Below are 27,794 nucleotides of genomic sequence, written 5' to 3' on the forward strand. Positions count from 1 at the left end.
CTTGCAGTGGGATTCTGTTATAAAGAAAACCAAGCTCCTCAATCTGAGTGTTACATTATATGTGATACTGAGATGTGAGGTGTTCAAGAATCACTGTGTAGTTGACATCTGGGGGGAGAAAGCTTTTTGGCTCTGAGGTAAATGGAGAGGCAAAGGCTGGAATACCCTTGACTGCTTGTAGGCGCTTTCCACTTGTCCTCACAGCATCCTGTTAGGTCAAAGATGCTGTCTCCGCCAACAGAAGAGAAAGCTGAGGCCAGGTGACCAGGTGACCCACCCAACGCTGAAGAGTGGTAAACTGCATGTTGTCAGGGACAAAGCCAGGTCTGTCCAACTCCAAGCTGGCTGGAAAGCTGTCAGTCTGGAGGGCAAGTCCAGGAGGATGAGATTCACCCTAGCGCTCCCAGACGCCACTGCAAGTACCATCAAACCACCTACTTCCAGCCTCCACCCAGAGTCCACTCAACGGCAGGGACCCCTCTCAGTTCTCCAAGGAAGGCTCCGATGACAGATCTGCCTGGCAAACGGCTTCCCATCTCACAGATGGAAGTCAGGATGCTGGCTTCCGCAAGCCCTGGGCCAGGAAAGAGGCTGCCTCCTGGCTTGGGGCACAACCAACCCAGGCATTCAGTATCGTCAAGAAGGCCCCAAGATAGTGGAAAAAAATAGACAAAGTCTGAAATCAGAAAGGCTGGGGTAGGTCCCAGCCACAGAATAATGAGCAAGGTGACTATGGCAAGTTATCACCCCCTGTGGGGAACTTTGCCTTCTTCTCAGGAACATGGAGAGAGGGGAATAGGCTGGGGCACAAAGCTGAGGCATACACCCCAGTGTGGCTCCAAAGGGGGCATGCAGACAGTGACAGTTTACCATGAGCGTGGTGTCGTACCCCGCAGAAGAGGTGGGGCAGTTGTTAATGCTTGTGAACTCTGGCTCATCTGTTACAGTCATAACAGTACTCACTGAACTCCAATGTGTGGAACACAGGCACTGGGGTCGATCATTTGCACTTGCTATCTCACTCCCAACACAGCCTTCCATGGGAGATAGTAAGTACCCCCTTGACAGAAATGGGAAACAGGGGTGAAGTTCAACAACGTCCTTCGCTAGGAAGTGGCCGGGCAGAGCTCACATCAGGCTGTCTGAGGCAAAGCCAGGGCTGTCCTGGATGCCACTAGAGACAGGCTGCTCAGCAATAAGCACATGGCCACACTTGGCAAAAAGCAGGTGCCCCCTAGACTCAAAGTGGCCTCCTTGACACAGGAGGAGCTGCTGTGCCACCATAATGCAGCAGTATTTTTTAAGTGTGCGCTCGAAGGCACCACCTTATTTAGGCTACGTATCAAGGTTCAAACCAGAATATCTAACCGGCAAGGCAGGCCAGGCAGCGCCAGGTCCTGAGACGGAACTGCAGGAGGAATAGCTGAGGGATTCTTCAACAAATCTTTCAAACAAGTGGAATTTCTCCCCAATCCTGTACCACATGGCCACACCCCTGCCCACAGGCATAGCTACTATCTTTGAGGCCAAGTAGCAGAAAAGCCCTGAAGCCTCGACCACTCCACCCACCACCCCTATCCCCCACCCCCTGCCCCAAAAACTCCCACTTCCACTTGCTGGGAGCCCCCCTTTAGAGTACTGCTCATCTCCTGCCAGTAAATCCTATCTCAGAAGCTAGCCTCCAGCATCCTCAGAAATTGCAGGTCTTCAGCCCTTCCATATAAGGAACCCTAAAATCAGGAATCAGACAGAAAGGCAAGTTCCCTGACAAACTCACCTGTGAAGGTGCCTCTGAAGGCTCAGGAGAGACAAAGGGGGTACAGCGTACAGAGGAGCTGCAAGGGGCCCTGGCAACTGTGCAAACCGGTGCAAACGTGTGACATTCTCACCTATGGCCCCTCTCTCCCACACCTAGAGGGTTTCGTGGATTCCCAATCACTTCCTGAGGCTACCTGAAGGTATTCTATTAGGGTAAGTTCCTTTGTCTTCTAAAAGACTAACCTACATTTCCATCAGACAAAAAGAGGTCACAAATATAGTCTGGAAAGCACAAGGTGGGGGAGGGGCAAGAAGCCAACGGTCTGACAATCTCTTGACAAAAAAGTCCCAGATCCTGTTTGCAGGGATGCTGGGGAACCCATGCTCGAGCGAGATCTGTCCCCAGTGGTATCTTTGTTTCTGACAGTACGGGTCTCACTACTTCCACCTCGCTGCAACCACCAACCACTTCAAGATCCGTCTTTTTTAATCTCAACCTTCTTAATACACTGCCTTCCTAATTCCATTCAAAGACATACCTTTGCACAGTTAGCACTTAAGTCCTGTTAACCTGAAAGACCCACAGTCTGAGGCCAGACTGTGGAAAGTCACCTCCCGAAGCAGCTCAGATAACTCAAAAGCATCCATTCTAACAAACGACCACACTTAGCAGGCAGCATAGTTCTGTAAGCCTCAAACTATGACACTGCCAACTTGTTCTTCTGGTTCTGCCACACTTCCCAACCAGACAAGGGTTAGGAGGAAATCCCAGGGATGCTCTATTACCCCAGGACAGCTGCTCGAGAAGACTTCACCCACTCACCTATTTCATAATCTTCCTAGTTTTCTACAACCAGCATAAATTAACTCAATTATGGGGGGGAAAGGTCTAGAGAAAATAGCCCTGCCTGTTCCATTTGATGGCACAGAAACACACCGAGTCCAAGCAGGTAGTTCTCCAGACAAGCATCTGAGCTGCCCAGGCTTTGAGGTGTCAGTACATGCTAATGATGGTCCTTAACCAAATTCAGTGGTAAGGGCCATTACATTTTTGTCTCTGTATGGAATTGATATATCCAAGACTCTGCTGGTCATTCTTAATTTTCTCCCAAGAGAACAAACACCAAAAAAAAAAAAAAAAAAAAAAAAAAAAGCCAACATTTCAAGAATGGCTTTACAACTTTCCCAGCCACATTCTTCAGAGGCATCCTTTAGTCATCTGCTAAGACCCAAAGAGGTCCTGGCTGTGAGCCTCACTGCACCAGCCCTTGCCTTATCCCCTTCAAGAGGGTTCCCCTACTTGTTCTCTGACCCCAGTAGGAGAAAGGCCCTTTCGGGCTCACCAGGTCACAGTGTCCTTCTCTTCTTGATCCCTGTAAGTTTCCCCATGTTTATGAGATTAATTACGACTCCTGGCCCACTAATCTCACTATAAACTCTACTGAGGAGGGATTCCTAGCAGTGTCAAAGGCACAGTATGCACTCTGATATTTGTTGAATGTATCAATCTAGAAATCACTACTTGCAATGCCAGAAATTCAGAAAATAAATGATGCAAAACAAGTCAGAGGAGCTACTTAAGAGTTGAAAATTAAAGTATTTAAAACATGTTTACTCATTAAAAACATACACATGCAAAATACAGAGACACTAAAAAGTTTTCTAAAAATGAAAAACTATTGCTAATCCTAATGTAGAGACCTTTATTGACATTCTGGTACAAATCCTTCCAGGATTTTTTCCTTCTGAAAGTAGCATTATATTTTTCCCTCACTATCAAAATGTAAGATTATAGGATTTGCCAAATGATACTGCATTAATAGAGATGACTTGACATTTTAAAAAATGATGTCATCTGAGTGGAAATAACAATGCATCCGCCAGGCGTGGTGGCTGACGCTTGTAATCCCAGCACTTTGGAAGGCTGAGGTGGGCAGATCATGAGGTCAGGAGTTCGAGACCAGCCTGGCCAGCATGGTGAAACCCCGTCTCTACTAAAAATACAAAACTTAGCCGGGCATGGTGGCACACACCTGTAGTCCCAACTACTCGGGAGGCTGAGGCAGGAGAATTGCTTGAACCCGAGAGGCGGAAGTTGCAGTGAACCTAGATCGTGCCACTCTAGACTGGGTGACAGATCGAGACTCCGTCTCAAACAAACAAACAAACAAACAAAACACACTGCATCCAAATTTTCCCATTCTCTATAGCCCTTTCAAGATGAGAAGCAATCTTCATAAAAACCAGCTTCGGAATTTTATGAGACAAATAAGAAATGAAAGATGAAGGAGGGGAGGGAATAAGTGAAGACAGAGGATACAGAAAATCCCTTGCAAATTTCCCACATTCTATAAACTGTTTCCTCTAGAAAAGGACCAACTTTTCTGAGTCCAAAGCTGAAGAAGCGAATGCAAAGTAGCAACTAACTCTGTGGTTCAGTTCCTTAAAATCCAGCTGGTAACGCTGCTCCACTAGAACAAAGCAGGGCTAGCATGGTGTCCCCATGTCACCAGATTATCCCCTACGTCTGCAAACAGAGGTGCCCTGGAGCGTGGACAAGAAAATGGCCTTGTGTTTTAGAAGCGCCAGGGAAATGTTCACTAGGGTTCGCAAACTGCAGCATTTGTGGGCTCTAGAGCACCAAGTACGGGCTGCCTGGCTCTGCCTCTCTACTAAGAGGCCTTAAGCAAGCCGCCTGGCCTCCAGGAGCCCCAATTTCCTCACCTGTAAAGCGCAGATAATACTCCCCTTCTCCCCACGGGATTGTTATGGGCACTGAATATGTCTGTGCAGGGGAGCTTAGCACACAGGAGGCACTCAAACCCGAGGGCTAGTATGAGCTATCAGCCCTCCACAGTTTGTGGTCAAGTCTGACAAACTACTGCTTAGCATATGTTAACAAACTGGTGCCAGCAAACATTATTTCATGTAATCTAGTTTAGAAGAAAACTTGTAACGACTACCAGAAGAGTAAGTCAGTCAACAGGACTACAGTCCAAGACTGAGACACCCGCACAGAGGGCTGTCTGTCTCTCAGTTTCTGTGCTGCCACAGCCAGGAGGTGTCACTGTGTGAATGGGCACACAGAACCAGAGATGTAACCAGCACTATGTACTCCAAGAAAACTGAAAGAACTAAACCGGTAGGAAGAGAGAAAATTAAAGGCTCAAGTGACTCACTCGGACTTTGATCTAAAGAATCCAAAGCTCTTAAGATAAGGATGAAACTATACATCTAAAGACGTTAAGTCAGACCTACAAAATTTTGCCCTGTGCAAAATTCTCAGGACAGAAACACGCACCTAAGGGTTGTCATTCACTTCCTAAGGGAGGGGTCACCATTCATTTCTGGGTCCCCGTGTACGCACAATCCAAGTGTCCGTCAGGCTCTCAGCCTGGGCCCTGCCCATAAGCCTTTCCTTGTTGAAGTGATCAATTCCGATTCTTGGCAATAATCCCTTTAAAAGGCCAGATGCTGCTGTCTAGTCACTGATGCCGACCCACTCCAGGTGGGAAAAAAGAAATCAATGGAGCCACCGCCTAGATGCTAAGGCAAATTTAAAGTGTCGGGCCTTGAGAAAGGCCAGAAATCAGAGAGGGGGAAGGGTCCCGCGGCTCCCGGGGGTCAGGCAAGAAGGGCGCGAGCTGGGGGAGGGCCGGCCCTCCAGGCATGGGCGCACGGGGACTCTTATTCTGACACGGGATCCGCCGCCGCCGCCGCCGCCGCGGGGTTCAGCGTTGCTGCCCAACCCGCCCGGGACCCCCGCCCCTGAGCGGGACCCCCGCCCCGCGCGCCCACGTGCCGTCTTCCCGCCGCCTCCACCCGTCCCGACCGCTCGGAAGAGACGCCTCACGGCCCAGCCCTTCCCCCGACCCCGCAGGAAGCGGAGGACGGAAGCGGGGCGACGCCGCGACTTTCCGGGACCCCCGCCCCGCCCGGCCCCCACGTGCCCCGGCCGCCTTGGGGCGAGGAACTTTCCAGGGCAGCGCAAGAAGACGCTCCCAGAATACAAGGAGTAGAACTCGCTCGCTCTCACTTTTCCACGCTCATGCAGGGGTCCCTCACAGCCCCCCGAGGCCCCGACCCTGCGCGGCCCGCGCAGCTCCAGTCTCAGCCGAGCGTCCCCGGCCCCCGCCCCCCGCCAAGTTTGGTCCAGAACTTACCGGGCCGCGGGTCGGCCGGGCCCTAGGGCAGCGCGCAGGTTAGGGGGGCTGCGGGTCCGGGGTCGCCCGCGGGGCCGGGCGGCGGAGGGGCCGGGGGCGCCGGGCCGCGCGCGCTCGTTCCGCCTGTGGGGCCGCCCGGGCCCGCGGCGCTCGCTCCGCCGGTCCGCCCGCCCGCCCGCGCCGCCGGCCAGATAATGCGCCCCTCGGCCGCACACATGGAGCCCGGCGCCGGCGTCACCGCCCGGGACATGCGCACCAGGTCAGCGCGCCCGGCCCGCGGCCCCCAAAACACCGGGGAGCTCTTAAAGGCGACGCCGCCCGCCCGCGCCCGGCTGGGCGGGGCGCGGCGACCGAGGGGCGGGGCCTGATAAGGGAGGAGCTCGTGGGCGGGGCTCCGGGCGTAGAAGGCGGGCCCTGAGTTGAGGGGGCGGGGCCGGCCGGTACCGCCCCGGAAGCACCGCCCCTCTCCGGCGCGCTCCCACGCGACACCTCCTTGGGCGCGCTGGTTTCCCACGCGGGCTCCGGCTGGCTCCCTCCCCGCCGAGTCCCAGCGCCCTCCGCAGGCCGAAGGGTCGTGGCCAACTCACCGGCGGCAGAGCCGGGCGGGCCGCACCCAAGGCTGACTCACGACGCGCTCACTGCTGACCTCGCGCCAGCTGAGCTGGGCGACCTCAAGCAACTCAGGGTTGCCTCTGAAACGCGGGTTAGAATGTCACCCCCGCGGGGTCGTCACGCGGCAGCTCTTCTCTGGGAACTTCGGCCCCGGTGTCTGTGGGGAGGGCGGGGTGTGGATCGGCTGAACGATCACTTCTCCAACACAGTGAACAGAGTTCTACAAAGAAAGCTCCAAACCCACCTACCTCAAGACACTTGGGGACGACTGCTCTCCCTCTCCAGTTACCTCCCAATCTGCCCTCGTGCCTCTGGGAGAAGGTGAAACCCCCTCAAGAAAGCAAATCTGCACCCCTCCCTCTCCAGTGACAAGGAGGAAACACAGGAGACAGAATGAAAGCCTGAAAGAGAATGGACTTTAGAGATGTTAAACTACATAAAGCGAAATACAATTTCAGTAGGGAAAATACCAAGTTCATGGAAAATCTACCACAAGAAGGCTCTCAATACCAAAATCAGGTTCTGAGGAATCCCCAAAACCGCCTCTTTTCATGTTGTTTTAAAACAAACGATTCCTGATGAGACACCTAGACTCCTGAAGAGTGGTGGTGACATGCTTTATCGCATACCCTAATACATCTATATGTACAACGGAAACAAAAGTTTCACCAAACATAAATTTACCACATGCAATATACTGTTTTCTTTTTTCTGCCTTTTTTTTTTTTTTTTTTTTTTTTTGAGACGAGTCTTGCTCTGTCGCCGCCAGGCTGGAGTGGTGCAGTGGCGCTATCTCGGCTCACTGCAACCTCCACCTCTCAGGTTCACGGATTCCCCTGCCTCAGCCTCCCCAGTAGCTGGGATTACAGGCGCGTTCCATCACGCCCGGCAAATTTTTTTTTTGTATTTTAGTAGAGACGGGGTTTCACCATGTTGGCCAGGATGGTCTCCATCTCCTGACCTCGTGATCCATTCGCATCAGCCTCCCAAAGTGCTGGGATTACAGGCATAAGCCACTGCACCCAGCCTGTACTGTTATTTTCTATTCTACTTCATTTGAAAAGAAAATCAATGTAACGCCCAACAATAATTGGGTCTCAACCGCAAACCTGAAAAACACTTCATGTAGCTTCATGTAGAACAAATTTTACAAAATTGTTTTTCTAAAAAGAAAAAAAAATTGTTTTTCTGCTGTATGTCCCCTTAAACACAGTTCAAAAAAGCTCCTTTCTAATTCTGTGTTGAGTTCTACATACAATTGTCAACTTTTTATAGTTTATTCCACCCCGCCACCTCCCACCTCCCCACACACACCGCCCTGCCCCCCAAAATCTTCCCACTACTTAATGCAACATCTGGCACAACCTCTCCTAGGCCAAAAGAGAATTCAACCTAAAAATGATACAAAATACAAACTGTTGACTCCCAATCACTTTCCCTGACCCAGTTATGTCACTAATTTGCTTTGCTTTGCTACAAAGAAATTCAAATGTTCAAATTCAGAAACCAAACAAAACAGTCTTATTCTCAAACAGGTGACTCGGTATAGGAATTCAGAGAGCTCCCTGATCCCAAGCGCAAGGTTGGTTTAGGGCAACTATCCAGGTTTTTCACCCTAACATGGTGGCTGTATATTTTAAGAACTGCTTCATGCTACGATGATTAATCAGAGGATGTATATTAAAGCAATACAAGCAAACTATTACCTCACTGCTCCTCACCTGGGTCTTGATTAATGTCAATTTAATTAACTACAAACAGAGCAAAGTGTGGTCAGGTGGGAGACCTGAGACTTGAGACAGATATACAGATTCCAGAGTTTGAGCTGGCAAACCCTGTGTGAGTCACCAGGGTGACAACCACCCTTTTTTTTTTAAGAGGGAGGCATCAACTGCAACATATTAATGACACACCCCTGTGGACTGAGGGGTGCACTGGTGACAGGGCCTGCTCCAGAGGGCAGTGCCAACTTCTCAGCCAGGAAAGTTGGACAGGGAGCAGGAGGGGTGCGGGGTATGTAGGTGGGGTGAAATAGCTACAGGGTTTATTTCTGTCTGTCACAGGAAGAGAGGGCCAGGTGGGTAGATGGTAAGTGACAGTGAATCCAGATCTGCTTGGGGTCCCATAGGCTCAGGTTGGGTGAATGGTGAGGCTGTTTGGATTAAAGATCTTTTAGCCTCGGTGCCCAGTGCTGGACTAAACAGCAAATAGTTCAGCTGGGTGATTATGAAATATGATGCAATCACCTTCAGATGCCATACTAAAGCTGAAGAAACTCTAATTAAGAAACACCTAGGGCTAGAACCATGTTTTCTAAAAGTTTTCTCTCTGCTCTGAAAACAAGATAGGCAATACTTAGTGCTGGCAGGGCACAGTGGCTCACGTCTGTAATCCCAGAACTTTGGGAGGCCAAGGCGTGTGGATCACCTGAGGTCAGGAGTTCGAGACCATCGTGGTCAACACGGTGAAACCCCGTCTCTACTAAAAATACAAAAATTAGCCAGACATGGTGGTGCATGCCTGTAATCCCAACTACTCAGAAGACTGAGGCAGGAGAATCGCTGAACCCAAGAGGCGGAGGTTGCAGTGAGCCAAGATCGCGCTATTACACTCCAGCCTGGCCGACAGAGCCAGACTCCATCTCAAAAAAAAAAAAAAAAAAATCAAAAAAACAAAAGCAAACAAAAAAAACCTTAGTGATAGCAGTTGTTAATTAATACTGTACTTTTTTTTTTTTTTTTTTTTAATGAGACAGAGTCTTGCTCTGTCACCAGGCTGGAGTGTAGTGGTGCAATCTCGGCTCACTGCAACCTCCACCTCCCAGGTTCAAGAGATTCTCCTGTCTTAGCCTCTTGAGTAGCTGGGACTACAGGCATGCGCCACCATGCCCAGCTAATTTTTCTGTATTTTTAGTAGAGATAAGGGTTCACCATGTTGGCCAGGATGGTCTCGATCTCTTGACCTCATGATCCGCCTGCCTCAGCCTCCCAAAGTGCTGGGATTACAGGCATAAGCCACTGCACCCGGCCCAATACTGTACTTTCAAAACACCTGTTATTTAGTTAAAATTTTCTTCCAGGCCGGGCACAGTGGCTCATACCTGTAATCCCAGCACTTTAGGAGGCCAAGGTGAGAGGATTGCTTGAGGCTAGGAGTTTGAAACCAGCCGGGTCGACATGGTAAGACCCCATCTCTATAAAAAAGAAAAAATTAGCCCAGCATGGTGGCACATGCCTGTAGCCCCAACTACTCAGGAGGCTGGGGCAGAAGGATCACTCAAGCCCAGGAGTTTGAGGCTGCAGTGAACCATGATTGTGCCACTGCACTCTAGCCTAGGTGACAGAGTGCAACCCTGTCTCAAAAAAACAACAACAAAAAACTTCCAAATTCATTTTAAACTTTGTCTTTCATAGACCAAACCCCACTAATAATAGCTAGGCCTCCTTCTACCTTAACTACAGCAAAAATAGACTATTAATGATCTTTCAAGTGTACTCTTAAACTTCTAAACACCACCTGAGCCCGTCCCTATACAACTGAGGGACTGAGGAAAAGAAATTGGGGCCAAATTCCATGTTCATGTCTGCTTTTATGGCAGAAATTGGCCAAAGGCTCCAAACTAGTATGAAACTACTGAAAAAGAGTAGCATCACCTACTGAATGTTCAAGGTACTGTCCTTTTTCTTTTCCTTTTTTTTGTACTTTTTCAATCAGAAAATTTATTTGAAGTTCTTGGTGGACAACATACAAGATGACTTATGTGATAAACACTGATTGACAACTGAGAGTCTACTCCTCCCAAGGGTTTTGGACCCCAAGAAGCCTACAGGCACATACTCCAGAAGCTGACAGGCTGGTGCCACTGAAAGACACAAAATGATTTCAATGCAGAAATGTATTCATAATAAAGACTGAAGAATCAGCCGGGCGCGGTGGCTCGCACCTATAATCCCAGCACTTTGGGAGACCAAGGCGGGTGGATCACGAGGTCAGGAGACCGAGACCATCCTGGCTAACAGGATGAAACCCTGTCTCTACTAAAAATACAAAAAATTAGCTGTGCATGGTGGCACGCGCCTGTAGTCCCAGCTACTCAGGAGGCTGAGGCAGGAGAATGGCATGAACCCGGGAAGCGGAGCTTGCAGTGAGCCAAGAACATGCCACTGCACTCCAGCCTGTGCGACAGAAGGAGACTCCTTCTCAAAAAAAAAAAAAAATACGCCAAGTTTTTTTTCTTTTAATCACCTTTATGAAAAACGAGCACTGACTACTTTTTTTTTTTTTTTTTTTGAGACAGAGTCTCGCTCTGTTGCCCTAGGCTGGCGTCATCTTGGCTCACTCCAACCTCCACCTTCTGGCGTCAAGCGATCCTTGTGCCGCAGCCTCTGGACTAGCTGACATGACAGGCGCGTGCTACCACACCAGCTAATTTTTGTATTTTTAGTAGAGACAGAGTTTCACCATGTTAGCCAGGTTAGTCTCAAACTCCCAGTCTCAAGCAATCCTCTGCCCCCCAAAGTGCTGGGATTACAGGCAGGAGCCACCACACCAGGCCCTACTTTCTGTACTTTGCATTCTTAGTACTCTAAAGTTTAAAATTGTTTTCATTAAGTTTAGGGGCAATATAACAACAATCTCTAAGGGAGGATCATTTTAAAGTTTCTTATTTCACCCCAAATCCATGTTTACATGGTGAGATTACAATGAAATTGGCTGGGAAAGGAAAGGAAAAGATTAATTATTAATGATTTTGATTTCCTTAATACTTTGATATTCTTGATTCTTTCTTCAGGGAAGGACCAGAAAATAGCTATAGGGACTCTTACAGTGATGCTTTATGAAAAATACAATACTTCCAATGTATCACCACTGCTAGAAGAGTCATCTTTGCATTCACAACATTCTCACACTAGATCAAGAGTTTGTGGGACATGGGTCAGCGGCCCCCGTTGTGCCCATCACCATCGTTTATGCTGAAAAGTTCCCTGAAAAACAGCTCTCTAGGGATGGTCCACTTTGTCAACGTGTGTTTGTTTTGAATGTCGTCTCTAACCACAATTCGTTACACTCAGTGTTTCTGCAGCGCAGGGTTCAGGCTCCATCTGCAGTTAGGCAGGCTCTTTCCAGACTGAGTCTCTGTGTGGCCCTGGCACTGTCCTGCTATTCCAGGGTTCTGAGCACAAATCATCCCCTAAAGGGTTAAGCACAAACTGCTCAGAAGTGCTGTCGTGAACCGGAAGTGTATCTCCCACTCTGTCTTCATCTGCCATGTGTCACTAGTTGGCAAGGAATATCTCTTTTGTGTCTACATATGGTTTAAAAAACTTCCCACCTAATTTGGATGGAAGTAAACTGTTTTCTATCAATTAAAGATTAAAAAAAAAATTCAGAAAACTACCAGGAAAAACAAAAAGGCTATATGACAGCCTCGAGTCTGGAAATCAGCCTATTCAAACCCCCCAAGCAGGGAAAGAGTGTTAGTCACATGATCAGTCTAATAAATATCCTTAGTTGGACATGCAGAAAAACGTATTTTTAAAACTTGGCATCTATTTCACACCCTACACCCCATTTGTTAAATGGCAGATCTGCCAGCTTAGGAAAACATTCCTCCCAAATGTTTTCCTAACAGGATGCATACTCCCCAAACCCCCCATTTATAGTGAAATGCCCGTAATTTATTTAAAAAACACAGGTGGAGTGCCCTTCTAGTTTGTTTTCTCTTTCACAGCTTGATAATAACAACCATGCCCTCTCACATGCCCACGTAATCAGGTCTATATCTAACCAACTCCTGTTTAGGGAAGACTAAGATATTTATTTCAAATTTAGGTCAAAAAGGTAACCTTGAATAGAGACAATTTGAGAGGTTAAATATAAAGGCTAAAGTTTGAAAATGCGGTGAAAGTTTAAAAATTGGCTGGGCGAGGTGGCTCACGCCTGTAAGCTCTGCACTTTGGGAGACCCAGGCGGGCGGATCACTTGAGCCCAGGAGTTCCAGATCAGCCTGGGCAACATGGCAAAACCCCATCCCTACAAAAAAGAATACAAAAATTAGCAGGCTTGAGCTTGGGAGGTCGAGGCTGTAGTGAGCTGTGTCACTACTGCCGCTGCGCTCCAGCGTGGGCGACAGAATGAGACCCTGTCTCAAAAAAAAAAAAAAAAAAAAAAAAAGTAGGTTTTTGTTTGTTTGGTTGAGATGGAGCCTGGCTCTGTCATCCAGGCTGGAGTGCGGTGGCATGATCTCGGCTCACTGCAACCTCCACCTCTGGGGTTCAAGCAATTCTCATGCTTGAGCCTCCCAAGTAGCTGAGATTACAGGCATGGGCCACCATGCCTGGCTAATTTTTGCTTTTTTTTTGAGACGGAGTCTCACTTTGTCGCCCAGGCTGGAGGGCAGTGGCATGATCTCAGCTTGCTGCAACCCCTGCCACCCGGGTTCAAGCAATTCTCCTGCCTCAGCCTCCCAAGTAGCTGGGATTACAGGGGCCCACCACCACGCCCAGCTAATTTTTGTAGTTTTAGTAGAGACAGGGTTTCACCATCTTGGCTAGGCTGGTCTTAAACTCCTGACCTGGTTATCTACCCACCTCGGCCTCCCAAAGTGCTGGGATTACAGACATGAGCCACCACGCCCAGCCTAATTTTTGTATTTTAGTAGAGACGGGGTTTCACCATGTTCACCATGTGAACTCCTGACCTCAGGTGATCGACCCACCTCAGCCTCCCAAAATGTTGGGATTACAGGCGTGAGCCACCACACCCAGCCGAAAGTAAGTTTAAATTGTTCTAGGCTGGGCACAGTGTCTCATGCCTGTAATCCCAGCACTTTGGGAGGCCAAGGTGGGAGAAGTCCTTGAGTCCAGAAGTTCGAGACCAGCCTGGGCAACACAGTGAAACACTGTCTCTAAGACAAAGTTAAAAAATAAAATTAGCTGGCCAGGTGTGGTGGCTCACGCCTGTAATCCCAGCACTTTGGGAGGCCAAGGCAAGCGGATCGCCTGAGGTCAGGAGTTGGAGACCAGCCTGAACAACGTGAAAACCCATCTCTACTAAAAATGCAAAAATTAGCTGGGCGTGGTAGCGCATGCCTGTAATCCCAGCTATTCAGGAGGCTGAGGCAGGAGAATCGCTTGAACCCAGGAGGCGGAGGTTGCAGTGACCCAAGATCACACCACTGCACTCCAGCCTGGGCAACAAGAGTGAGACTCCATCTCAAATAAATAAATAAATAAGGCAGGTAGCAGTGGGTCACGCCTGTAATCCCTGCACTTTGGGAGGCCACGGCAGGCAGATCACCTGAGGTCGGGAGTTCGAGACCAGCCTGACCAACATGGAGAAACCCCATCTCTACTAAAAATACAAAATTAGCCGGGCCTGGTGCCGCATACCTGTAATCCCAGCTACTCAGGAGGCTGAGGCAGGAAAATCGCTTGAACCCGGGAGGCGAAGGTTGTGGTGAGCCGAGATTGCACCACTGCACTCCAGCCTGGGCAACAAGAGCAAAACTCTGTCTCAACTAATTAACTAACTAACTAAATAAATAAAATTAGCCTGGCAGGATAGCATGCGCCTGTAGTCCTAGTTATCTGGGTGCTGAGGCAAGGGGATGGCTTGGGCCTAAGAGTTCAAAGCTGCAGTGATCATGCCAGTGTACTCCAGCCTGGGCAACAGAGTGAGACTCTGTCTCAAAAAAAACCAAAAAACTGTTCTGATGTATTAAGAATTTTAGACCAGCTTAAATGATAACAATTCTCAAAGGAAAAAGGTCAGAAGCAGCCTTGAAGTCTGTTCTCTTGAAGCTCCTTTGGAGGTTAAAGTCTACATATACAGTATACCATTACAGAGTCTAGATGGCTGATTTCACTGGCCATCATTGCTTCCTGACTGAAAATGTTTATTGAAAGCTCAATTTAAGGCCCGATGCAGAGGCTCATGCCTGTAATCCCAACACTTTGGGAGGCTAAGGCAGGCAGATCGCCTGTGGTCGGGAGTTCGAGACCAGCTTGACCATCATGGAGAAACCCCATCTCTACTAAAAATATATAATTAGCCTCATTACACATTACTCATTCTCCTGCTGAGGCAGGAGAATCGCTTGAACCCAGGAGGCGGAGGTTGCAGTAAGCTGAGATCACGCCATTGCACTCCAGCCTGGGCAACAAGAGTGAAACTCCATCTTAAAAAAAAAAAAAAGCTCAATTTAAATACTATTTTGAGTTTAATCTTGGATCCTACTATAGCACATTTTAACTTTCTACCTTTGGAAGCAATTTTGGACTTTTCTTGCCAATGTGATCAGCTCAAACTCTGAGTTTTAGAAGAGCATAACCTCCTCAGGTCAAGGGAACTCACTTGGCTGTTTTCAACTCCAGGTCTCTGCCTGTGCCCATGCTATGCCTCTTCTCAGAACACCTAGCCACTTAAGAAACCTAACGGCTGGGGGCAGTGGCTCACGCCTGTAATCCCACACTTTGGTAAGCTGAGTCAGGCAGATTACGAGGTCAGGAGTTTGAGACCAGCCTGGCCAACATGGTGAAACCTCATCTCTACCAAAAATACAAAAATTAGCCCTGCATGGTGGCAGGCGCCTGTAATCCCAGCTACTCGGGAGGCTGACGAAGAAGAATGGCTTGAACCCAGGAGGTGGAGGTTGCAATGAGCTGAGACTGCGCCATTGCACTCCAGCCTGGGCAACAGAGCAAGACTGTCTCAAAAAAAAAAAAAAAAGAAAGAAAGAAAGAAAACAAAAAGAAACCTAACAAATAGGTCGCACACAGTGGCTCATGCCTGAAATCCCAGCACTCTAAGAGGCCGAGGCAGGGCCGGGCGCAGTGGCTCACGCTTGTAATCCCAGCACTTTGGGAGGCCGAGGCGGGCGGATCATGAGGTCAGGAGATCGAGACCACGGTGAAACCCCGTCTCTACTAAAAATACAAAAAATTAGCCGGGCGTCGTGGCGGGCGCCTGTAGTCCCAGCTACTCAGAGAGGCTGAAGCAGGAGAATGGCGTGAACCCGGGAGGCGGAGCTTGCAGTGAGCCGAGATTGCGCCACTGCACTCCAGCCTGGGTGACAGAGTGAGACTCCGTCTCAAAAAAAAAAAAAAAAAAAAAAAAAAAAGAGGCCGAGGCAGGCAGGTCACCTTAGCTCAAGATTTGAGCCTTTTTCCCAATTACCCCATCATGTTTCCTGAGGCGCTTCAAGTCCATATGGAGAGTACAGTAAGGTGAGGCTGTAGGGGTTAAAGCTACAATGAACTAAGGGATCTCACTGGGAAAAATCAACCAATCTAGGAACTTGCAGATCACTGGCCTTCAGACATGCCCAGCCTATTGGCCCAGTGTCAACTGGTTTGTTCTTGGGCAGTATTAACATCCACAGATTGTTGTTCAAACTCAGGTGCCAACCTCAAGAGAAACAGTCAGCCTAAATATGATTTTTTTTTTTTTCAGACGGAGTTTCTCTTTTGTTGCCCAGGCTGGAGTGCAGTGGCACGATCTCAGCGCACTGCAACCTCCGCCTTCCAGGTTCAAGCGATTCTCCTGCCTCAACCTCCCTAGTAACTGGGATTAGAGGCACCCACTGCCCAGCTAATTTTTTGTATTTTCAGTAGAGACAGGGTTTCACTATGTTGGCCAGGCTGGTCTCAAACTCCTAACCTCAGGCGATCCACCCGCCTCAGCCTCCCACAGTGCTGGGTTTACAGGTGTGAGCCACCGTGCCCGGCTCCTAAATATGATTCTTTAACAACTACCTTTACTAGACATCTACAACAGTCTGGCCGCTTGCTGTATGCTTACAAACAAACCAGCCCACAAACAAGGATTTGAGTTTAATTTTGAGGAAACTGAGGCTCAGAAAGAGTAGGCCACTTGAAGTTAGGCTATTTTTCTAAGGTCACATGCCAGCAAGTTGTAGAATCAGGATCAAGCCCAAAGTTTTTTGGCTCTAAAGTTTCTACGGCACAGGGACTCCCACCGTACTTTTATAAAGCAAAAAGCTGCAAGTAACTGCAAACCATTCTTCGAGAGCACACTCTTCCTGAAGGACCTATCTACTGTTAGATTCTTTAAGTTCCATACACACCTCCAGGCAGCTCTTGGTGCAGACAAGCTCCAGAAGGGAACACTGTGATAGTATAACAAGAAACCATCTTTTTGGCTGCCCTGCCAGATAGGCCTCTGAGTCTGTGGGTGTATTAGTTGAGACCCCAAAACTGGCAAGTACAGGTCCACTGGTGGCTTCCAGCTCTGATAAAGCGGCTTACCAAGGAAAAAGGGGGAACTTGAACATGTTTTCTATTTTTTTTTTTTTTGAGACGGAATCTCACTCTGTCACCCAGGCTGGAGTGCAGTGGCACGATCTCAGCTTATTGCAAACTCTGCCTCCTGGGTTCCAGTGATTCTCCTGCCTCAGCCTCCAGAGTACCTGGGATTACAGGCGTGCACCACAATACCCAGCTAGTTTTTACACTTTTAGTAGAGATGGGGTTTTGCCATGTTGGCCAGGCAGGTCCCAAACTCCTGGGCTCAAATGATCCGCCTGCCTCAGCCTCCCAAAGTGCTGGGATTACAGGCATGAGCCACCGCGCCCGGCCTTGAACGTATATTCTGTGCTCAACTTGGAGCCCAAGAACTCAGCCTGTAAGGGGGGAGAACAGGAAGTCAGGAGGGAGCAAGCATCCACTTCCCAAGGGCAGTAGAGCCCAGAGGTGGGAGCCTGGTCACATGGACAGTTGCATTACTTGTCCACACCCACTTCCGGCCTGGGCCTGCCTCTCCACCTCCGGAGTCAGAACTTGGGTGGAAGGGGAAAAAAAAGACAACCAGAAACTCTCCTTCTAACACCCTCCCTCTTGCCCTCGAGGCTGTGCCCAAAATGAATATCCCGCCTTGCTCTCCAGCCCTACCTCTCACAGATACACTTACTTAAGAAAAGCACCTGTCAGATCTAAGACTTCCAGCCTTGCCCAACATAAAAAAGTCTAAACAGGCCAGGCGCGGTGGCTCAAGCCTGTAATCTCAGCACTTTGGGAGGCCCAGGCAGGCAGATCATGAGGTCAGGAGATCGAGACCATCCTGGCTAACACGGTGAAACCCCGTCTCTACTAAAAATACAAAAAATTAGCCGGGCATGTTGGCGGGTGCCTGTAGTCCCAGCTACTCGGGAGGCTGAGGCAGGAGAATGGTGTGAACCCAGGAGGTGGAGGTTGCAGTGAGCTGAGATCGTGCCACTGCACTCCAGCCTGGGGGACAGAGAAAGACACCGTCTCAAAAAAAAAAAAAAAAAGTCTAAACAGCACCTTCCCAGTCCCAGTGTAAGAGGAAAGCCTGGGCCGGGAGTGGTGGCTCACACCTGTAATCCCAGCACTTTGGTAGACCGAGGCGGGTGAATTTTCTGAGCTCAGGAGTTCAAGACCACCCTGGGCAACACAGTGAAACCCCGTCTCTACTAAAATACAAAAAATTAGCCAGGCATGGCAGCGTGCCGCCTGTAATCCCAGCTACTCGGGAGGCGGAGACAGGAGAATCGCTTGAACCTGGGAGGCGGAGGTTGCAGTGGGCCAAGATCGCACTACTGCACTCCAAACTGGGAGACACAGCAAGACTCCATCTCAAAAAAAAAAAAAAAAAAAAAAGAGGAAAGCCCGGGCAGAGGGAAATCCATGCACCAAGAGTCTACCAATACATAACAAAGCAGTCATCTATTGGAAATCTCATTATTCCTAAACCACCACCAACACCCAGGCAGCCCCAGCTTGTCTGAATGTTTTTAAGGTTGCAACAAGGGAAGGGCTTTTAGAGCAGTTTATCACTTAGTGTAATATGCATTGCCATGAAGAAATACCACAGGATTCCAAAAACACATCACCACTGACTTCAAGAAAGGCAAACTTGGCCAGGCATGGTGGCTCACACCTGTAATCCCAGCACTTTGAGAGGCCAAGGCAGGAGGATTGCTTGAGCTCAGGAGTTCGAGACCACCCTGGGCAACATGGTGAAACCCCCATCTCTACTAAAACACAAAAAATTAGCCAGTCATGGTGGCAGGTGCCTGTAATCCCAGCTACTCAGGAGGCTGAGATAGGAGAATCACTTGAACCCAGGAGGTGGAGGTTGCAGTGAGCCAAGATGGCGCCACTGCACTCCAGCCTGGCCGACAGAGCAAGATTGTCTCCAAAAAAAAAAAAAAAGAAAGAAAGGCAAACCTGAAAATGCTCCCTGCCATGACCATTCTAGTTTCTCTCTTGTTTCTCCAAAATTACAGCCACAGTGGTCATGAATCAACTATCACCAACAATCAAGTAGGAAAATGCCATAATTTCTGTCTCCTTTTAGAGACAGGAAACAGGAGCCCAGTGAGGAAATTAAAGAGGTACTGAGGTTTCACTTCTACACCTCCAAGAAACTCCACCTGAAGCTCCCAATGAGGGTAGCTGCAGCACTTAGGGATATTCTCAAGAAACCTCACAATGTTCTTTCATTCATTTGCTTGTTTATTTTTCTGCAACTAAGATGTAAGCTCCTGGAAGGCCAACTGTTATCAGTCCTGCTCACTGCCAGACCCCCATCACCAAGCATGAAAACGTTTTATCTTAGGCATGAAAGTGTTTGTTCCTGAATTATTTGTTCGCATAAGAAGTTACATGGGCCAGAAGATTTAACACTTTCTAATTTTTAATGTAATGTAAATTGCACTAGAAAACACACATATGGCCGGGCGCGGTGGCTCACGCATGTAATCCCAGCACTTTGGGAGGCCGAGGCGGGTAGATCACGAGGTCAGGAGATCGAGACCACGGTGAAACCCCGTCTCTACTAAAAATACAAAAAATTAGCCAGGCGTGGTGGTGGGCGCCTGTAGTCCCAGCTACTCGGAGAGGCTGAGGCAAGAGAATGCCGTGAACCCGGGAGGCGGAGCTTGCAGTGAGCCGAGATCATGCCACTGCACTCCAGCCTGGGTGACAGAGCGAGACTCTGTCTCGAAAAAAAAAAAAATTAGCTGGCTGTGGTGGCGCATGCCTGTAGTCCCAGGTACTTGGGGGGCTGAGGCTGGAGAACTGCTTGAAACCGGGAGGCAGACGCTGCAGTGAGCCGAGATCGCGCCACTGTCTCAAAAAAAAAAAAGAAAACACACATCCACCATATCTTATGGCCACACAAGTAAAGCTCTTGAGTGTTCACTTGTCCCTTATAAGTCAATTTTTTTTTTTTTTTACACGGAATCTCACTCTGTCACTCAGGCTGGAGTGCAGTGGCCCGACCTCAGCTGACTGCAACCTGTGCCTCTCAGGTTCAAGCCATTCTTGTGCCTCAGCCTCCTGAGTAGCTGGGATTACAGGCATGTGCCACCATGCCCAGCTACTTTTTGGATTTTTAGTAAACAGGGTTTCGCCATTTTGGCCAGGCTGGTCTCAAACTCCTGACCTCGAGTGATCCCCTGCCTCAGCCTCCCAAAGTGCTAGGGTTACAGGCATAAGCCACTGCACCTGGCCCCTTATAAGCCAATTTAAAAGAATAAACTGGCCGGGCTCGGTGGCTCACACCTGTAATCCCAACACTTTGGGAGGCCGAGGCAGACAGTTCATGAGGTAAGGAGTTCAAGACCAGCCTGGCCAACATGGTGAAACCCTGTCTCTACTAAAAATACAAAAATTAGCTGAGCGCAGTGGTGCGCACTTGTAATCCTAGCTACTGGGGAGGCTGAGGCAGGAGAATGGCTTGAACCCAGGAGGCAGAGGTTGCAGTGAGTCAAGATCGTGCCACTACACTCCAGCCTGGGTAACACAGCAAGACTCTGTTTCAAAAAAAAAAAAAAAAAACTTGACCAGACGTAGTGGCTCACACCTGTAATCCCAGCACTTTGGGAGGCTGAGGCGGGTGGATCACGAGGTCAGGAGTTCGAGACCAGGTTGGCCAAGATGGTGAAACCCCGTCTCTACTAAAAATACAAAAATTAGCCAGGCATGGTGGTGGGTGCCTGTAATCCCAGCTACTCGGGTGGCTGAGACAGAGAATTGCTTGGCCCACCCTGGATTCCAAGTTCACTCCAGGCCCACCTCAGGGGTGAACTTGGAATCCAGGGTGGGCCATTAATCTCAGGGTGGGCTGAGACAGAGAATTGCTCCACCAGGAGGTGGAGGTTGCAGTGAGCCAAGATCGCGCCACTGCACTCCAGCCTGGGTGACAGAGCGAGACTCTGTCTGAAAAAAAAAAACAAAAAACAATAAACTTGGGTCGGGCACTGTGGCTTACACCTATAATCCCAACACTTTGGGAGGCCAAAGTGAGAGAATCACTTGAACTCAGGAGTTCAAGACCAGCCTGGGAAACATAGCGAGACTCTGTCTCTACAAAAAATACAAAATTAGCCGGGCGTGGTGGCGCATGCCTGTAGTCCCAGCTACTCAAGAGGCTGAGGTGGGAGGATCATTTGAGCCCAGAAGTCGAGGCTGCAGTGAGCTGTGATTGCACCACTGCACTCCAGCCTGGGTGACAGAGCACAAGACTCTGTCTCAAAAAAAAAAAAAAGGAAAAACTCTTATTCAAAAGACACACCAGTATAAACAAAGGCAGTCAAGTTTCAGAGAGGATGAAGTCAAACTTAAAACTAGAAATCAAAAATAACACCATCCATTCATTTGGATGGAACCACTTGACACAGTAGTTATTTCCCAATTCCAAAACAGGTCAGCTTATTTCTTATCATCAAGATCCCACAGGGATTTAATGCCCCCAGTGCTGTCTCCAACAGGAAGGAAACCCTGACTTCCCTAGCTATTTCAGTTCCATAAATCAACAGTTTCTATCGTCCAGAGTTAGAAGCTGGGCAGTGTTTGGACCCACATGCCTTTTAGACCTGCCCACCAACAGATAACCACATTACATTACATCTAATAAATGTACCTAGATCAATATCATTTCTAACTATCCAAGGTTTTTTATTGCTGTAAGGATCCTTCAAGTAAAAAAAAAAAAAAAAAAAAAAAAGTTAAAAAAACTTCCTGTTAGATAGAAACTTGGTGGTGGCGCCACCATCCACCAAAGTGAAGTCTGTGGCACACAAGGGACATAGCATAATTTTAAAGGAGAGAGTGATCCCTTTAAAGTTGTTTACCTTAGTTCTTATATTTTAAATAATATAAATTTTGCTCCTTTCCCATGTAATGGAATAACTGTCCTTAAAAGAACTGAAAGAAATTTAAGATTGGTGCATATTTCTTTGCTTCAATACCAAAGTCAGTGTGTGTCTGTATATGTGTGCATGAAAGAGAGAAAGAAAGAAGGAGGAAGAGAGAGGGTATATTTCCAGGAAGAAAACAAACAAACAAAAAAACCCACAACTCTTTCTTCAAACGTAGGAGCAGCCCACCAGGGGCCTAGCTCAGATTTTCACCCATTATTTCCTCCTGGGTTTTAGCCGTCAGGGGCAGAATGCCATCTGTTCCCATACTAGTAAGTGAAGAAGGCTGGGCCTAATTCACCAGCCATGATTCTACGGCTTTCACTAATTGTTAAGAAAAAAATCCTCTCAAGAAAAAAATTTTTTAAAATGTCCTGTCCACTCCCCTCTATTCCACTGCCCCCCGACCCTTGCCCCAGCCTCTAAGCTGAGTTAGCATCTCCACAACCCTCTGGGCCTTGGGAGCTTGAGGTGCATTCTGATCTCCTCGTGGGCACTAAGCCACACACTGGCCCTCTCAAAGTACTATTATTGTGTGGCGTCAAATGCCTTTGTACATCACTTTCCCAGTCTTTTGTCCCCAAATCTGATCTATTACAATGAAAGAACGGCTCTACTTTCAAGATTCTAAAGTGTAAGAACAGATCACTCACCAGGTAACTGCTGGACTCACTCACTCAAGCAGTCTCATAATACGCATATGATCCCTTAGGCTTACACAGTTCATCTATTTTCTTCTTCCCACAATTCTTCAAGTTCATTATAATCTTCTATCTTGCCTGTGGTCTAATTAGAGTAATACGTCTCCCTACTTGCCCTTAATTCACAAATTACCCCATTTTACGGGGGGAGACACCAAGGCCAAGAGAAACACAAATGCCCTGCCATACAGTAAATCCATCCCACATCTGGTATCAGAACACAGAAAACTCTTGCTAAGAGACGCAGTGGGGGAGTGGGTTTTCCGACGCAGTGGGGGAGTGGGTTTTCCAACAGACATACCAAGTTTCTTTCTCTTTGGGCATTTTTAGCCTTGGCAGAATATCAAGCGCTTCCTGGTCTGTGAGTCCAGGCCAGGAACACAACAAGCAGCCTTTACTGCACACCAACTGTGTGCCAGGAGCTGTGCTATCCGCCTCCAGTTCATTATCTCGGATTCATTCATTCATCCATCTAGGAAGCACCTCCCATCATCAGTAAGCACCTTGACACACATTCACAGCAATGTGTTCCCTCAAATATTTAATAACATGCCAATTTTGTGCCATCACTTGTCCAAGGCCACATAACTAAGAAGGGCAGCACCAGAATCTGAACTGGCTCCTTCTGACTTCAAAGTTGTCCATTCCCTTTTTAACATCCCATCTGCTGGTCCTATAGGTTTTATTTAAAATAATAGGTCAGTCACAGTGGCTCACGCCTGTAATCCCAACACCTTGGGAGGCTGAGGCGGGCAGATCACTTGAGCTCAGGAGTTTGAGACCAGCCTGGGCAACATGGTGAGACCCGATCTCTACCAAAAATACAAAAATATAGCCAGGTGTGGTGGCATGCGCCTGTGGTCCCAGCTACTTCAAAGGCTAAGATGGGAGGATCACGTGAGCCAGTGGGGCAGAGGTTGCAGTGAGCTGAGATCGCACCACTGCACTCCCGCCTGAGTGACAAACTGAGACCCTGTCTCAAAAAAATAAAATAGTAAATACGTGCAGGCACTTCTCTACCCTCACCTCAGGTACTTCTCTACCCTCATCTCAGTCCCAAGCTCCCCACCAGCTTTCCCTTCCCCTGAGGGCAGTGCCTACAGCTGACCAGGAAGAGGCAGGAGAAGAGCAACCAAGTCTGCAGCAGCCTCCTGCCTGGACTTGACTTAGCCCAGCAGCAGAGGGCCCGGGAAAGTCTCCAAGCACTTCTCCCCAGAAGAAAATAGCTCGAGTTGAAACTTGTGTCCACATGGTCCACCGACAGATTTAGAACTCAAATTATAGCCTCGGCAGGAGTCTTCACAAAGGACTCAAATTAAGCAAGACCCAGATGGAAACCAACAGGAGAGAGACTGCCCTCAGTCAAACTGTAAAGTGAACTGCAGTTCCAGTGGAGTCAGAGGGAAGAACTTGTTGAAATGCTTTAAACCAAAGACAAGCGCAGCCTATACTTCAGAACTCCACTTCAGTCAAACTCTCCCCACGTTTTTAGCTTGAGACTTGTACGTGGACACGAAGTGGTTACAAGTTACTCAGGTTTCAAACTGAGTTCATTCCTGTCCTTTGGACCATCTCTCAATGCCAGCATTCATCTACTTGGGCTCCACAGAGCTCTGCGTTTGGCAAAGCAGATAAAATTAGCTACTGGAGTGAACTTGGAATCCAGGGTGGGCCATTAAAAAAAGTACATACAAGATTTGTAAACGCCACGTAAAAAGTTCCTTTTGGGCCAGGCCAAAGTCACCTAAAACTTATAGAAATGTCGTCAAATCCTGTCCCTTGCCTCCCTTCCTCTGTTTCTGGATCTAAGGTGACCCATTTCCTGCTTCTTGCTCTGTCTTTCAAACCAAAGTGGTCTATGAACTAGGGATCCTATTTGATCGAGGGTTGAATCAGGGGGTCTTGGGAGAGAAAATGCAACAGGAAGAGATGAAGGAGAGTTTTCTTCTCCTTTCTATTTTGATTTTTTTCAGCAGGGGGAGGGAAGGTTAAGTTATACTATGCAGAGGGAGGACTGAGGGATGGGACAGGAAGTGGGTCACTCCCACAGCTTGACAGTGTGATAATGGGGATACAATGTTTCTCCCTTGTCCGTTTTGTCATCACAAAGGCCTGACAACACTGTGATGGCCTCACGGCTGGAAAATGGAGTAACTAAGGTGGTCATCTAGTAGCAGCTCCTGCTCCCCCAAATCTAGCAGGTCTTAGAGGGACATGACGAAATCATGCTTTTTGTTTCTCTGTCCCCGACTTTCCCCTCCAGCCACAAAATCCTCCAGGCTCCTGGAAACCGAAATAAAGGCCCAGAGAATATCCCTAGAGTGGCAACAAAGACCGAAGGAGGGGTACATTTCTGCTCTCTTCCTCCACAGTGGGGGGAGGTGGGTGCCACAGACAGAAAGAGGAGAAGCTTGATGTGAGTGTTCCAAGGATAAATAAAGAGTTTCTCCCTTAGAAAATCAGGAGGAAAGCCTCCAGAAAGAGGGAATGCCCTCAGGCAAGTGGGAGGCATCCCCACGGAATTCAGAGGGACTCCTTAGAGAAGTGAAGAGATCCACAGTGTGTCCCATCAGGAGATGGGATATCTTGGGAAAAGGGAGACACACTTCAGAGACGTGAGGAGCCTACAGGAGTGGGATATCTCAAGTTAAGGGGAGAACCTCTGGAGAAACTGGGGACCCCTCAGAAAACTGCAGGATCCATACAGCATTAGGGGGCCCAGAAGAAATAGAAAAGAAGGATACTGGTAAAGTAGGGGTATACCTCAGATAACTAACGATCCGGTCAGATGGGCATTTCAAAGAAGTGGGGGACCCCCTCAGAAAAGTGAAGGCACTCATCAAAAAGTAAGGGGGCCAGGCACTGTGGCTCACACCTGTAATCCCAACACTTTGGGAGACCAAGGCGGGTGGATCACCTGAGGTCAGGAGTTCAAGACCAGCCTGGCCAACATGATGAAACCCCCTCTCTACAAAAATACAAAAATTAGCCGGGCGTGGTAGTGGGTGACTGTAGTCCCAGCTACTCGGGAGGCTGAGGCAGAGGAGTCGCTTGAACCCGGGAGGCAGAGGTTACAGTGAGCCCCGATCGCGCCACTGCACTCTAGCCTGGGAGACAGAGTGAGACTCTGTCTCAAAATAGAAAGGGGCACAAGTCAGAAAAGTAGGGGCACAAGTCAGAAAAGTAGGACCACAGCTGAGAGAGGTGGGGGTGGGGAGGTCCCCACAGAGAGGTAGGGCTTCCTCCGAGAACCAGGAGTGTCTTCTGAAAACAGGGGTCCCCCGGGGAAGAAGGGGTTCCCCAGGGGTCCACAAAAGGTGGGGGATCCCTCAGAGAAAGTATACCCTAATAGAATCAGGGGTCTCTCCTTAGAGGAGTGAGGATAGGGTCTTAGAGAGGCCCGGGCCCCTCAAAGAAAGGGGGGGACCCTCAGAGAGGCAGAGGGTCTCTCAGAGAGATGGGGATTCCCCTTAAAGAGGCAGGGGTCCCTCAGAGAAAGGGACTCCCCTCAGAGGCAGGGGTCCTCAGATAGGAAGGGGTCTCTAGGGAGGCAGGGGTCCCTCAAAAGGATGGGTTCCTGAGAAAAGTAGAGAGACCCTCAGAGAAGAAGGGAGTCCCCTCAGATAAGCGGGAATTCTCAAAGAGTTGGGGATCCCCAAAGAAGGGAGTTAGTTCCTGTAAAAGGCAGGATTCCTCAGAGAGGTGGGGGTTCCCTCCGGCAGGGGTCCTCAGAGAGGCGGGGGAGCCCCTGATAAGGGGGGAGTCCCCTCAGAGAAGCAGTGTCGCCTAGAGAGACAGGGCTCCCCTCGGAGAGACGGGGGTTCCCTAGAGACGAGGTCCCCTAGAGAGGCGGGGATCCCCTAGAGAAGCAGGGATCCTCTAGAGAGGCAGGGGTCCCCTAGAGAGACAGGGTCCCCTAGAGAGGTGGGGATCCTCTAGAAAGGCAGGGATCCTCTAGAAAGGCAGCATTCCCCTAGAGAAGCGGGGTCCCCTGCCTGGAGAGATGAGAGTCCCCTAGAGAGGCAAGGGTCCCCTAGAAGGGAAGAAAGTCCCCTAGAGACGCGGGGGTCGCTAGAAAGATGGGATCTCCCGCCTGGAGAGACGGGGTCCCCAAGAGAGACGGGGTCCCCTAGAGAGGCAAGGGTCTCCTGGAGAGGCGGGAGGCCCCTAGAGAGGCGGGGGTCCCCAAGACAGGCGAAGGTCCCTAAGAGAGACGGGGTCTCCTAGAGAGGCGGGGGTCCCCTGGAGAGGCGGGGGGGCCCAGAGCAGGGGGCTCCCCTGAGAGGGAGGTCCTGTGGAGAAGGGAGTAAGCCCGGCCAAGGTAGTGCTGGAGAAGCGGAAGCCCCAGAGAGCCTGGGGCACCGGAAGCCGGGGACCCGCCAGCAGCGCCTGCCCCTTACTCACCGAAGTTGCTCGGCGCCCTCGCCGACGGTGGCCGGGCCACAGGACGGCCTCGGGCGGCGCAGTCCGGTCAGGTCCTGTGGCGTCCCGCGGAGGCGACTCCCTCAGGTGGCGCCCGCGGCGGCCGCGGTGGCGGCGGCGGCAGCGGCGACAGGACAGACGACCGACCGACCGACTGCGCGGGCGGCGCGGGGCGCGCTCGGGCGCCGGGGGTGCGCGTGCGCGGGCCGGGGCGCTGACCCTGGGCGGGAGGAGCCGCTGCGCCGCGCTCGGAGCCGCCGCTCGGTCTCGCGGCTCAGTCTCACACTGAAATTGCCCGCTTCACAGCCCGGCTTCCCCGGTTGCTAGGCAGATTTCGCCTCGCACACTTCCGGGTTGAGGCGCGTCTCTCCGAGTGAAGGCGCCACAAGCCAATGAGGTCCAGCCAGGACTCCCAGGACCCGCACCCCATAGAAGGTGTGGCCAGCTTCATGACAGACAGCTCATGACGACCAATGAGTGCGCGGGCCGGCTGGTTCTCGGGATGGCGCCGCCGGCCGGGGCGGGTCTGAGGAGGCGGGACGAAATGACTGAGAGGCATCCTGCCAATGGTAGATGGGAGCGGGCCGCAGAGCCACTCAAGGCCATGCGGGGGCGGGACTTAAACTTCGGGGCGGGAACCCCGCGAGGGGCGGGGCCTAGGGGGACGCGTCAATTCGTGGCCGGCTCGCTGGGACCCCGGAGGGCGGATAGCCTGGGCCACCCGGCGGCCGGCAACTGGCTGGGCAGGGGGTTCCCCGCAGTGCTCTGCAGGGGCGCCCCACCCATAATGCACCGGAGGCGGCCTCGGCCGGGCGGGCGTGGGGCAGCTACGCCGGGCTGCTAGCGGCGCCTCCGAGGAGCCCGGGCGCGTCGTGGCCTGGCAATGTTTCTAAGGGGCTCCGGTGGCCCCACGCTCTTTCTGCCTAGTCTTGTGGCTTCGACCCTCTCTATCCA

At 50.0% G+C, this 27,794-nt stretch overlaps 1 protein-coding gene across 7 annotated transcripts in view; it reads right to left on the reverse strand.

Moving 5' to 3' along the window:
• GATAD2A (GATA zinc finger domain containing 2A) overlaps positions 1-27,167 on the reverse strand; it is a 127,564-nt gene extending 100,397 nt beyond the window's left edge. For 2 of the 7 annotated variants that reach the window (XM_030820332.1, XM_030820329.1), the window contains exon 1: positions 26,823-27,019. The gene's annotated coding sequence lies outside the window, so the exon portion shown is untranslated. Of the gene's footprint in view, positions 1-5,921; positions 6,231-26,822 lie in introns of those variants that run through there. The other 5 variants (XM_012509560.2, XM_030820334.1, XM_030820335.1 and 2 more) reach the window with 4 other exon arrangements.
• Positions 27,168-27,794: the final 627 nt, after the last annotated feature.

This window comes from Nomascus leucogenys, chromosome 10 (assembly GCF_006542625.1).
Source record: "Nomascus leucogenys isolate Asia chromosome 10, Asia_NLE_v1, whole genome shotgun sequence".
In the NCBI taxonomy this organism is placed as follows: domain Eukaryota; kingdom Metazoa; phylum Chordata; class Mammalia; order Primates; family Hylobatidae; genus Nomascus; species Nomascus leucogenys.